This window comes from Corvus kubaryi, unplaced genomic scaffold (assembly GCF_017639235.1).
Source record: "Corvus kubaryi isolate FWS band 111438036 unplaced genomic scaffold, C.kubaryi_AGA036_p1.0 37353, whole genome shotgun sequence".
Lineage (NCBI taxonomy): Eukaryota > Metazoa > Chordata > Aves > Passeriformes > Corvidae > Corvus > Corvus kubaryi.
In genome coordinates this window covers 666,580-679,110 of record NW_024581115.1, presented here as the reverse complement: position 1 = coordinate 679,110, position 12,531 = coordinate 666,580, and the positions used below count along the sequence as shown (strand labels likewise).

At 45.9% G+C, this 12,531-nt stretch overlaps 1 long non-coding RNA gene across 3 annotated transcripts in view; it reads right to left on the bottom strand.

The window, feature by feature from the left end:
- The window catches only part of LOC121666595, a 38,456-nt gene that overhangs the window by 20,668 nt on the left and 5,257 nt on the right, over window positions 1-12,531 (bottom strand). The gene's annotated exons all lie outside the window — the stretch shown is intronic.

Sequence of the window (12,531 nt, the reverse complement as noted above, 5' to 3'; positions counted from 1 at the left end):
AGCCAGCAGAGGCTTAGCTTAAACTGGCTGTACAAGGCCAATTCTAGAAAAGAGGAGCCAAACACTCAAAAGACATCATGAAAATGTACTGGTCACCCAAATCCCTTTAAAAACCACTGTCATGCAGGGTATCTGTACTCAGAGTGGGAGTTGAAGGGGGTCACCCACTCGCTCATTGACTTTACCCACTCCCATGAAAATCACTCCAGGATCCTGCCTGTGACATGTCCCTGCTTTACCTGTTTTCTGAGCTGCAGAACAGCAGCAACACAGCCCTCACTTCCCAAAACAGCACGAGAGACCTACCACAGTACAAAGGCCGTGCTGCTGTCCCAAGAAGATGAAAGATAGATGGAATCTCTCCCATTGGCAAACTGATGCATGTTCCACCCCTGTAGAAAGAGCAGAGCAAAGCGAATTTCTCTCCTCTCCATTAGTATACTTGAAAATACTCTGGAGGGGGAGAAAAACTGTGCCCTACTCCCAGAGCATGTCTGCCTCGAATTCACAGTGCTCTGCTGGGCACCTACTGACCTTGGCAGTGTCACAGGACTAGTGTTTGTCTAAAAAAGTAACCTCCTTGTGAACAGGCTCTTTGCTTTGGGAAACACAAAGCAGTCTTGTCTTCCAAGTGTCCAAGCCTTCTTTTCATGTATGTTTAGTCCTTCAGTAGCATTTATTTTTGGCCTTGAGAGAAAAACACAACTCCACATTAAAGGGATGGTGTCCAGTTAAACCCACAGGCGGCACCACCCTTTACTCCCCCCTTGCAGGGGAAGACGGTGGAGGAGACCAACAAAAAACAAGAGAAAAGTTTATCGCCTGTTGGGCACAAAACTGCTTTTGCTTTCTAGTGAAAAGGAGCAGACCATCCGCAGCAACACAGAGAAACTGGCCAAACAGGCCAGAGCCTGGATCCCTGAGGCTTTTGAGCAACGGTAATAACAAGTCCAGGGGCCACATTTCCATTTGTCCTGGAAAGCTTTTCCATCTGGGATAGCTCAGAGCACGGAGACACCAACGTTCCACATTGTTGTCTTTAGTTCATGGCAATGCCAGACTTCAGCATATCACCTATCAATGATACCAAATCAGAAACACACCCTTTCATGCTGCCCCTTGGTGCCCACAGCCCTTCCAGCCCCTCAGGACGAGGCTGCACATTCTGTATGAGGGAGCAGAGGACAGGCTGCAGGTCACCACTGTCTCCTGAGCCAGCTGCAGGCACAGGTCCACCCTGTTTGAGGTAAGTGCTAAGCCAAACAAAGTGCTCAGGCTTCCAGTGGATTATGCTCACCTGTTTAACTCTGCACAGGAGAGGTATTCCCAGAGCCAGTGCCAGCTTTGTCACCTCCAGAATAGTCCCATGACTGTGTGTGGCCTGAGGCAGCTGCTGAAGGGCCATCTAAGGGCTCACAAAGCTGAAGCCTGAGGCATAAAGTTCAAGACAGAGGTTCTGTATGGACAGTGTGTGTGGTCAGGACCTGCATTCCTTGGGGGAGAGGCAGAGACGAGAGCAGGAGTGCCTCAGGAGCTCTCCTGACTGGATCTGCAAGAGGAATTAAGCTCATTTTGGCCACAAACTATGTTTTGGGCCACCCATCAGCATTCAGCATCCCAGGTCAGAGAGCTATGCTCCCTGCCTATAGCACAGTGACTGAGCTGGGCCCCTAGAACAGTCACTAAAGCACCCTGCTCTCAAGTTCTGTGGGACAGCGACCACAGCCCTGCTCCCTGAAATCAATGGGACTCTGGCCACAGCCCTGATTCATCTCCCTTCTACATCAATACCTTATCTTTCAGGTCCATTGACTTCAGTGATTGGAGCTGTCAGGCCCTGGATGTCCATGAGGGCATCGCTGGGCCCAAAGAAATGGAGGCAGCAACTCCTGGAGGATAGAAGCTGCAATCCCAGGAAAGCTTGTGTCTGCCTCATGCTTAGCGAATTAGGGGAATATTAACAACACATCACTCGGAGTCAGTGCTTGTGGATGCCTGGCTGACTTTGGCAAGGGGCACTTTGAGAAGGATAAAACTGCATTTTCATTCCTGAGAATCCTCCTCCAGTAATGAGATGGGCCCCATGGGATGCTGGTAACATATTGGTATTGTCTGCAGAGTACCTGGGGGCTTGGGGCTGACATTGTTAAAGCGTACACATGAACCACCATTGAATGTCACCAGTCCAGACCCAGGATTTACAAACACACACACAGTCACAGGTAGTCTGTCCTCCAATTAGTCTGGGAATCTAAAAAAACAGAAAACAAACCCAACCCAAACCTCTCAGTCATTTCATATTCTTCCCTTTGCATATAAAACATCATTAAAATAATTAGAAAAACAGATGCATTGTATCAGTAACTGACAAATTAAGAATTCAGTCATGGTTGTTCAGAAACCCACTGCCTCCTTGCAGTATCAATAATGATTATTTATAGCCTGCTCTGCAAGAAAAGCAATCCAGAAAAACTGAATGATTATAATGTAATGCAGTCATCCCCAGGGAGAAGTCTGGTGCAAGTTGCAGCTGAGATCTCACACCATTTTCTTGTCTTGAATTTTAAACTTTATTGTAAGTACTGTTTGTGTATTTTGCAGAGAATGTCTCGGTACCTCTATAGCAAGTGCCCATTTTATTCCTGCTGAATTTCATTGAACTTAGCCCTGATTTATAAGAGGCAGATCCATATTACTGCTTTATAGAGCAATCTCTTAGCTGCCTATTCACAAGGATGTGCAGCCTGGCAAAAGAATGAGCTGAGGGAATGAGCTGGGTGGCAGATGAGCTATTAGTCTCGATGATATCACCATAGCATCTGGAGCAGTTACACACGGCACTAACACAGGGTATGAGAAATTCTCTGCTCTCAAAAAGAGCTAACAAAGGAAATACACAGAGGGTGGGAGGTATGGAAGAGCCATAGAAAAAAGAAGGAGCTGTACAATGTCACATTGCCAGCAACTGAGAAAGGCAGGAGCAAAGTCCCTGTCTCAGCCCCCTCCAGCTTCATGCTACCTTTGCTCTTTCTGGTTCTGCATCTGGATATAATGCATCTTTAACTGGAAGCTCAATTCAGAAAAAGAAAGTCATTTTCTTATTATTTCGTAAGAGAACTGGCTTTCTGCTGGTTGTGCAAACAAATTCTTCTCTGTGATTAATACCTGTCTCCTGTGCTGAAGACATCAGTCTCTGCGTGGATCAAAACTTAATGAAGCAAAGCTTTCTTCTCAGAAAAGAACATTTCCCATTTTTTCTGCAAACACTCCTCCTCAAAATTGCCCTTGTTTAGCCCTATGATAATTTTATTACGCACTCGCAACATAACTCACAGTACTTCCCATTATTGTGTGCCACAAGTGTTTACAGAGCCACTTTTTTGGCAGATACCAGCCTTTAGACACATTTCCACATTCCACATTTCCTGTTTCACTGGAGCCAATCACTCACTGTTCAGTACTGAGATGCAAGTCCCTAATTAATTTATACACAACGAAGCACTTCAGTCATTGCAATGAAAGCGTAATGGAGAGCAGGCCATTAGCAAAAACTGGCTATCAAGCATGGAGAAATTATTTCCTTTTCATGTTTCCATCAATATTAAGATGGATTCATCATCTTGCAAAAAACCCCTCCCCCAATCCCAAACTGCCTTTACACTTTTCCACTAATGCTGGATGGGATACCTGGGCCAGTTTTGTTTTCTCTCACAGCAAGGAAACCTCTCTGATTTGCTGAGAAGAACTGGGGACTTCACAAGGGACTTCACAACTGGTTCAACCCTACCCATATTCTCTTTATAGAATCAGAATATAATAGCCTGGTTTTAACAAAAAGAAATCAAGATTAAATTCAATATATTTTGAAGGAGTGAAAATTCCTAGCAACAGCTGAAAGGGAAGTGGAATCTATAAATGCCTCTTTCATCTGTATCAAATTACTATTCAGTGCAGTTACATTTATTGATAACAACATCCTTTAAACTACATTGTGAAAATCCATTAGCAAGAAATGCTTTAAAATGTTCAACAGGCTGTTGATGTTCAACAGATGATTTACCAAAAGCTAAAACAATTAAATACTATGAGCAGAGTGGGCATTTTCATGGGCCATGGAGCTTGGCAGGAGGACATTATGGTATGATCAGAAATGGACAGTTTGCATAGCATAACTTTTTAATTTTATCATCTCCATTAGCACGGAGTAAGGCAAGCAAAAAGTGTTTTCTGACTTTTCCTTCATCTCACTTCTGTATGTACTCACCCCTAAAATTGCTGATGGGCATTTCAAAGTCATCACCTGTGGCATTTGCTACGCACTGAGGTACCAGACTGCTCTGAATCAGGTTTGGAGAGGAACCTACCTGTGAGAGCAGATCACTGCCCCCAGAGGAAACATCCTCTGACTGTCCCAAAGCCTGACAAGAAGAGCCCTCTAAGAAGTTGTTTAATTGTCCCCATGAGGGTCTGACCAGGGGGGCAATCACTGCATTGTCTTGTCTTTCAGCACACTCTGCACTGGCCCTGGAAATTCTCATATTCCCCTCCTGTATTTCTTTACTTGTTCTTTTAAACACAGTTGAAATGTTGGTCACTGCTGAGCAATCACTGTGAAAGAGCTGGATAGTGACTCTAAATTCAGGTGGATGATTCTGTCATTATTTTCCCACAAAAAAATTGCCATTCCTGACTTTTGTGCACACCCTGCAACACGGAAGGTTCGCTCAGGTCCTGGGGGATCGTTCCAGAAGGACAGACTGTGAGTCCTTCTCTCGGTTGTTTCCAGCTTGGAGCAGAGAACAATAATGGCACAGAGATCTCCACTCATTCCCCAGCCGTGACTGCAGCTATCGCAGCCTCCCGCTGCACCAGTGTAAGGAGGTTTTTGATGACATTTTCTTTGTTGCTGCAGAAGGCAAAGCCTGAGTCAGGGATTACAGGGAGAGGCAAGGGGGAAGGGGCAGAGGATGCAACCACAGCCATGGAGGAAGTGAAACAGCAGCTCTGGGGTCTCCATGCACTTTCTGGGCTGCACAGTGGGTTGCTGTGGGCTGTGTTAGGTTTTGGCTTACCTGCTGATAGATCAGATTCCCCTTCCAGATTTGATCATTCCCTAAATCCATAAAGAGATGCCTGAGGCAGGTCAGATTTTTTCTGAGGCAGATACACACAGTGCAGCCCAATTCCCTCCAGAGTGAAAAGCTCTTTGCACCTCAAAGCTGTAGGTTTAATTCACCCCACCCGACAGACCCTAGACCTGAGTCACAGACCAGCCACCCTTGTGTTCATCTGTTCCCTCAGGGCCTTCCACTTAGGAGCACAAAGCAGTGGCAGAACAAATTTGTGGCAGAATGTATCTTCTGTAATCGCACATGAGCCAACTTGTTAGATCATTTTCTGTCCCAGCTGAGATTGCAGCTCTGTGATTGCTTGTGATTGAGCAGAACTCAAAAACACATAATTACATGGGCCAAGGCACAGACATCAGCAGCTACAGATGCTGGTGCTTTGCTGGGAAAGTGCAGCACTTGGCGGGGAAAAGAAAGTCGGAAACGATGTGTACATTCCACATCATCCCTGATGGCCTTCAACCTGTGCAGAGCAAAAGGCTGGAATTTCTCAGGTGTAGTAACAGATTGTGTGGCATGAAACATCAAAAAAACTGTGTCAGTGCTTGAGCTGGTGGGCTCAGCTCGCCCAGCCAGATGAAAGCAGTCTGGACTAACGTTGGTGAGACAATACTTGGCATGTCGCAGGCACATCATTCTTGGCTGTAACATCCCCCTGCTGGTTCATGTTCTGTTTTCTCTGTTGTTGACCTCCAGTGATGGAAGAAAGGGGCTGGACAGGGAGAGGAAAAAGAGAAGGCAGTGGATGATGCTGGGAGCAGAAGAGAGGCCTGAAGGAATTGGAAAGAGAAGGAACAGCTGTGGGGCTGGGAGGAAAATGGAGACAGGGAATGAAACAGATACGCTTCCCCTTTGGGAGGGTGGGCTGAGCCAGTGTGAACAAAAAAGGGCTAAAATGAAAGGGAGGAAACCAGAGAAGAGAAGAAAGATGGAACAAGGGAGGTCACAGAGAATGACAGGAAGCAGCGCCAAGAGGACAGAGATGAAGGCTGGGACACGTTGGGGAAAAGCAAACAGTGAAAAAACCTTCAGGAACATTATGCAAAAGACAGGGAGAATTAGAAAAAAGTCCTATGAAAATGCCAGCTGCCCAGCTGCTGAAACTCCAGTACACTTACATCAACATCACACCACAGATCAGCGCCAGGGGAGGAGGTTTGGGGTTGGTTTTTAGTTGCACGGAAAGGCTTTCAGTGATGCTGAACATGAACTTCAGCTCCCACTGAAGTCAGGGTGGTTTAGAGGTGCTTACAGCCACAGGAACACAAGATCCAGCTTGATAAAGCCCATGAGAGCAGAAGCTACTTTACTATCTTGAGAACAACCAGCTTTTAGCTTGTCTGGCTCCCACCTCAAGACCCAGGGTGATAAAGATCAGCACGTGCAGGGAGGTAGCCCAGGGCAGGGACATTGCCCAGCTCTGCCCTGCACCACAGCAGCCATTTGCTTCCTTGTCCCCGGTGAGCAGCGAGGTCCTTCATTTACATGTCTAAGCTTGAGTAGGGGTAAGAGGCATCCTCTTTGCTTCTTGAAGTTAAATGTTTGGCTTATTGGCACAGCTTGTTTAATTTGGCTCTTAGTGCTCGGTCAGTGTTATTAGAGAAAGCAATAAAAACGCATTAAATACAAGGAACTACATTAAAACAACATGGAGTTTGCAATGCAAACCAAAAACAGCAGGAGGGCTGAGTATGGAGACTGCCATTCCCTCCTGCAATCATCCTCTTCTCCCTAAATATGGAGAGTGTTATGGTGGAGGGGTGGAGGGCCCAGTGGTCACCATTCATCTGGGAAGTGTCAGATCTGTATCCAAGTTTGGCTCCTTCCCTCAGTACCAGGGTGGCTGCTGAGGTCACAAGTGGGGGCAGATATTTCACTCTGATGCAAGATGACAATTCGAAAGCGCTGAGCTCCCAAAACTGGAGCTTCTGCCAGAGTTTTGCTTCAGTGCAATCTCCCCAGAGGCAACTGGTGTCCATCCTCAGCCATATCTCCCTCCAATCTACATAAACCATCATTAAAGTGCACCTAAATTGTTCTTCCTCTCCACACATCCCTGCTGAGCTGCTTCCAGACTGAGTTCTTACACTTGCCATGTTTTTCCATTGTTTTATTGTGACCATATAATAAGCAGCAGACCCCCACCACAGAGAGGTACTGAGATTCATCAGAGTGATTCATGTCACCTGCCCTGGCTGGTGCTCACTGCTTGAGCCCAGCTTTTGCAGCTCAGTCAGATTTCCTGGTTTCAGCTCTGGCCTTGAGATCTTTAATTTGCCCATTTTATTAACTGATCTGAGCCATAGCTGTGTCCCCACATTTCTTCTGCACCATGAAAACCACAACTGCATGTTACATTTGGGAAAATGGCAAGGTGATTGTTGTGAAGCCTAGAATTCCTAAGGAAACAAAGCTTTACATGTATTCACTGTGTGTGTGTGTGTGTGTGTGTGTGTGTGTAGTTCTTGAACAGCATCAGACAGTTTCAACACAACAGAGGAGAGGACCTCTCAAAGCTCTGAACCTCCTGGAGGTGACTGGAGATGACAGCTGGAGGGTACAGACACCATTAGTATTCCCCAAGGAAAAGGCAGCAGTGAGTGCTCTCTCCACAGCAGACAGTGGAGATGCCACATGGGTGAAAGCTTCTCATTAGACCTGCTGATCAGGAAATTACTCCTTAATAATCTCAGTGTGCCTGAACACCTTCTCTTGCCACTCCTATGGGAGCTGGAAGCTGCACAGTTGTTACATTCACAGATTTCCTCACTCACCTGCCTTTCATCCCGAGGCCCAAATTCCAGGGGAAGGGGGTACCTGAGTGCTGCTGCAAAATGGGCAACAGAGGCAGCAGTGAGAGGATACAGGTGCAAGATGTTGGAGCTGCAGCGCTGCCCGTCAGCACATCCATTGTTCCTGTCCAGGGGCAGCTTTGAGAAAGTGGTGTAAATGACAGGAACTGGATCACTGGCTTGGACAATGTCAGCATGTCCCTTTGAGGGCATTCACTCCCCTATGCCATGAAACGGCAAGTTATTATTTAACAGCAGACCTCACAGGGAGGAGCGTTTTTCTGTATTCATGGCCTCTAACAAGCATAGCAAATTGTTTACTGTACTCTGAGCAACCCAACAGTAGCTATAATGTAATAATTATAGAGAAACCTTCCTAAAAATATATTTCCAATGCATCAGCATAACTTCAGCAGGCATTGAACACATGGGTTCAGCCCAGCTTGAGAATCAGATCGTGCACTACATTTTGTGCAGCTGTGCGAGGACTCCAGTGTGGAGCTCTGGAGCCAGTGCCTTGCAGTGATGGAGGGAAGGACAAGAAGCAGTATAGAAGCAGACAGAAGAGCCACAGGTTCTTTTCTCTGTGGTTACTGACAACAGAAAACACCAGGCCCATTTTCAAACTGGATAAACTGAGAGTTTGGAAATCACAACAACAGCATTTTCTAATCTGGGTGCTGACTTGTTGGTCTCTGGTTTCAGAGGTTCAGTCTGAGTCCAGGCTGCACCAGCATTTTTCATGGAGATGATTCATTATTATTATTTTATTTCATCCCCACACACTAGAATAGCATCTAGAGGACCCTGCAAACTCCTTGGAGGATCCTTCCTTGTGTTCGGTATTAGTGAACTCCAGCTCATGCTACTGTGCCTAACTTCCTCATCTGCAAATAAAGCCAAGACAAAAAAACCCCTCAACCTAGGGGTGTGTTCAGGTTTGGAAAAGAATTCTAGCACCTTGAAAGAAGGTTTCCCTAGAAGCCCAGTCTGCAATTTATTGTTTCAATTTAAAAAGTGTGTTTTACAATCCACAATCTGTTTACACTTCTTACAGCTATCTCTCTAAAAAGAGCTGGCCTCTGGTAGCTCATGGATTTGGCACAGCTTGTCGAACAAGCAGGCTCACCAACCTTCCATGACACACAGCGCTTCTGTGTAACTTTGCAGGCTGTGTTTGACTTGTCTGAACTTGAACAGTCGCCACTGATTGATTGGCTTCTAAAAATACCCACCCGCCATGGTTCAAAGTCTGGAGAGCTCTTGTTGATTTAGATGGAGACTTTCTCGCTGGTCAGAGGCTAAGGCAGACATCTGACACCCGGGCTCTGCTCCTGTCTCCTTCCCCAGGAGGGACCAGCAGAGTCCAGGCCTGCTCGACACTCTGGATGGCTCTCAGTTCTGGTGCAGGACAAAAACAGCCCTACACATCCATTCTCTTCCTGCATCCCCACTTCCAGACTCTCCCTGGAATTGGTACTCAGTGGAATGATCTGCAGCCACCAGGAGCTGGAAGTGTCCCCACAGTGATGGGAGAGCTTCCAGAGACAACTACTGCCAGCAAAAGACATGGCAGCACTCCCTGGAGAGAGATGCAGACGCGGTCACTGCCACAACAGCCACCAAGAGAAAAGCCAGGCTGCCACCTCCAGTGGAGGCAATGGATCTGTTACCTGTTGCTGCTGGCATTTTTGTCACAGCTCCCAGATCCACCATCAAGCCAGCTCTAAGAGAGAACTCCATCAGAGGATAAAAGCTACTTTCACCTCTCTGAAAGATCACAGCTAGACAGTTGCCTATGGAATACCAGGCTGATAGAAGACATTAATGGTATTCTGGGAGCATACAGGACTGGAGATGATGACTGCAGCCAGACCCCACTTTCACAGCTCCACATTCAATCCCTATTGTGTACAGGTTACAAAATGGGACCTGGCACGGCTGCCCCAATCCAAGGTCTTGCAGAACCCACTGTTCCAAGACCCAGAGCCCTCCTTGTTTCCATCTTAAATGTACTGCATGACAGTTTATAATCATTCTGTCTACCAAAGATTTCCTTTCTTTTATATAATATCCTTCCTCTGCAGCAGCTACAGAAAGCAGTGCCCTCACTGCAGCTCTCCTACACTGAATGACCCACACTCCTTTGGCTTTTCCTTGCAAGCACCACTTATTGTCCCAGTCACCTTCTAAATTCCACTTTGGATTTATCCTTCCCAAAGATGGATGATTAGAACTGACCATGGCTTTTCAGATGAAAGTTCAGCTGTTCCTTATACAGTGGCAGGAGCGCTTCTTCATCTTTTCTGGAAACAGCTTGCCCAATAAACTCTATGATCTCATTTGGCTTTTGTATTCAGTTTTAAAAGGGGTATAAAGCAGGCTCTCCAGTATTTCACTTCATTTTATTTTAGTGTTTGTTATCTGGAAAGAAGAGGGTAGTTAAACTTACTTTTTAATTAAATTCCTTTAAATCTTTGAAAACAATAAAGAAAGAAAGATAGCAAACAAAGTAAGACAGAATAATTACCATGTGTATGACCAGAGGTATTTTTTCCCGTAACACATTTATATATAAATCTCTTTTCCAAAAACTTGCAACATTTCTCAGTTGCTCAGTCTGTCTCCCGGGTAACTTGACACCTCACAAGAGGAGCCTTGTGCCTCTGTTCTTTAGTGGGACATGAGTCTTCGTAACTCTATTGAAATTCTCCTCTAAATAAAGAGTATTCCTAGTTTCTGGAAGGTGAGAAGAGCTTGTGGTACTGCATCCTTCTCCCTTTGCTTCTCTCCATCTTCACAGAGCTAATGAAAAAGGCTCTGAGCAGCAGTAACTTCATTAAACCGTGGTCCCTTTGGGCACACGGACTCTTTCTGTAGGTCTGGGAAAAGCTCCTAAGAATTTACATGAGCAAGGAGATAGTAAATAGGCTTAGGTTTGCTGTAAAAGAGTTCAAATCTGCAGTGTCAACTGTTTAGAGCTCCATAAATGATAAATAAAGTTGAAAAACCATGGCTTAGCTGAAATAACCTGACAAAGGTCCTCTGCTGTCAGCACAGCATCTACAGGATGAGATCTCACTGTTGACACTGGATGTGGGAGAAAGGGGGTCTGTCAGAAGCTCAGACCCTGTCATTCAATCAAATCCCTGGTGCAATAGTTCTGGCCATAATGACAATGTCTGAGCACAGAGCTGCATCCTGCTGCATCCTGCTGCATCCTGTGTCTCAGCGTGGTGGAACCATCAGTCCCAAGAGATCAGGGCAGCTGGAAGCACCAGCGTGACCAAGTTTCTCATCTGCCACTGCTCCAGCTGGCCACAAGTAGCACAGAGTGGATGCAAAACACTGTAGGCTAGATTCATAGGGCAGTCTAAAACCCCACGACATTAAGACTGGAATGTGTTTGCCATTTTCACTGGAATTGGGGAATCGGGAAGGTGCTGGTGTGCAGGTTGCTCTGGGGCACTGTGTGGCCCCAGGCACTGCATTGCTCTGTGGGACAGTCTGTACTGCAGCAACACCTCAGAGCTCTCTCCAAAACCAGATCTTTCTCTCCAAAACCAAACCAGTAGCTGGTGCTGGTTTTAATGTACATTTAGCCCTTTAAAAGTACAGATTTCAGAAATGTAAGTATTGGGTAGTAAGCCCTGGGTATTGAGAGCTACTTCACTGTCTACTCAATGGCTCTCAAATATTGCTTTCTGCTTGCCCTTTAGTAATAGCTACTTTAGGCAAGTTTTTTTACAACTTGCCTGATTTCTTTTTTTTTTAATAAGGAGACAATGCTTTCTCTGTCTCCTTCCTCAGACACCACTGCTCTCCCAGGGACCTCTCAAACACCAAGGACAGAAACCAAGTTCAGTTATTGTAGGTTGAAGTTAATCTAAAATTGGTGACTTGTCAATTTTAGTAGTTTTAATTTCCCAACTGTCTGCTTGGGTTACACACATAAAACTTTTAAATAATATGCCTTCTCTCTCTCCCTACATAGAAAACCACTGTGTTTCCCTGTCCTCCATAGAGCATGTGACCTTTAGCTGCTCTCCCTTGCTTATCAAGTCAAGGAATCCATTCAGCTCCTCAGCTGCTCTAACTACTGACTCTCCATTCACATCCCTCTAAAGGCCCCACCAGCTCCTTGATGAGTTTAGAGAGATTTATACTTGTGTGCCCCTTCATATCCTTCCTCCTCAGGCTTTGATTTACCATTGTGGCTTCCTTATGACTCTATAGCACTTCCTACATGTTTGTCTTTATAGCTTCTCATTTTGCCCCTTTGAAATCACCCCTGAGTGGTGTTTCCTTAATGGCAGTGGGAAAAATTCACCCGTCAGAGAGGCCTTTGCAAGGAGCTGTGCAAACCTGAGCTCCCGAGGAATGCAAATAGCATTTTCCTCCTCATGCTGGCCCTAAGCACAGGAAGAACTTTCAACCCATATCAAACTTCCTTGGGCGGTTCTCAGACCCTTGCCTGCTTTTACATTTCCTGTGCATTCTCTGAATAAAAGCTTTGTGCCCTCCACAAGGCATGAGGAAATATGACCTTTTTCACCTGCTTTTTCAGTGTCCCCTCTCAAAGAGCCACTCCAGCCCAGCACCACTTTCTC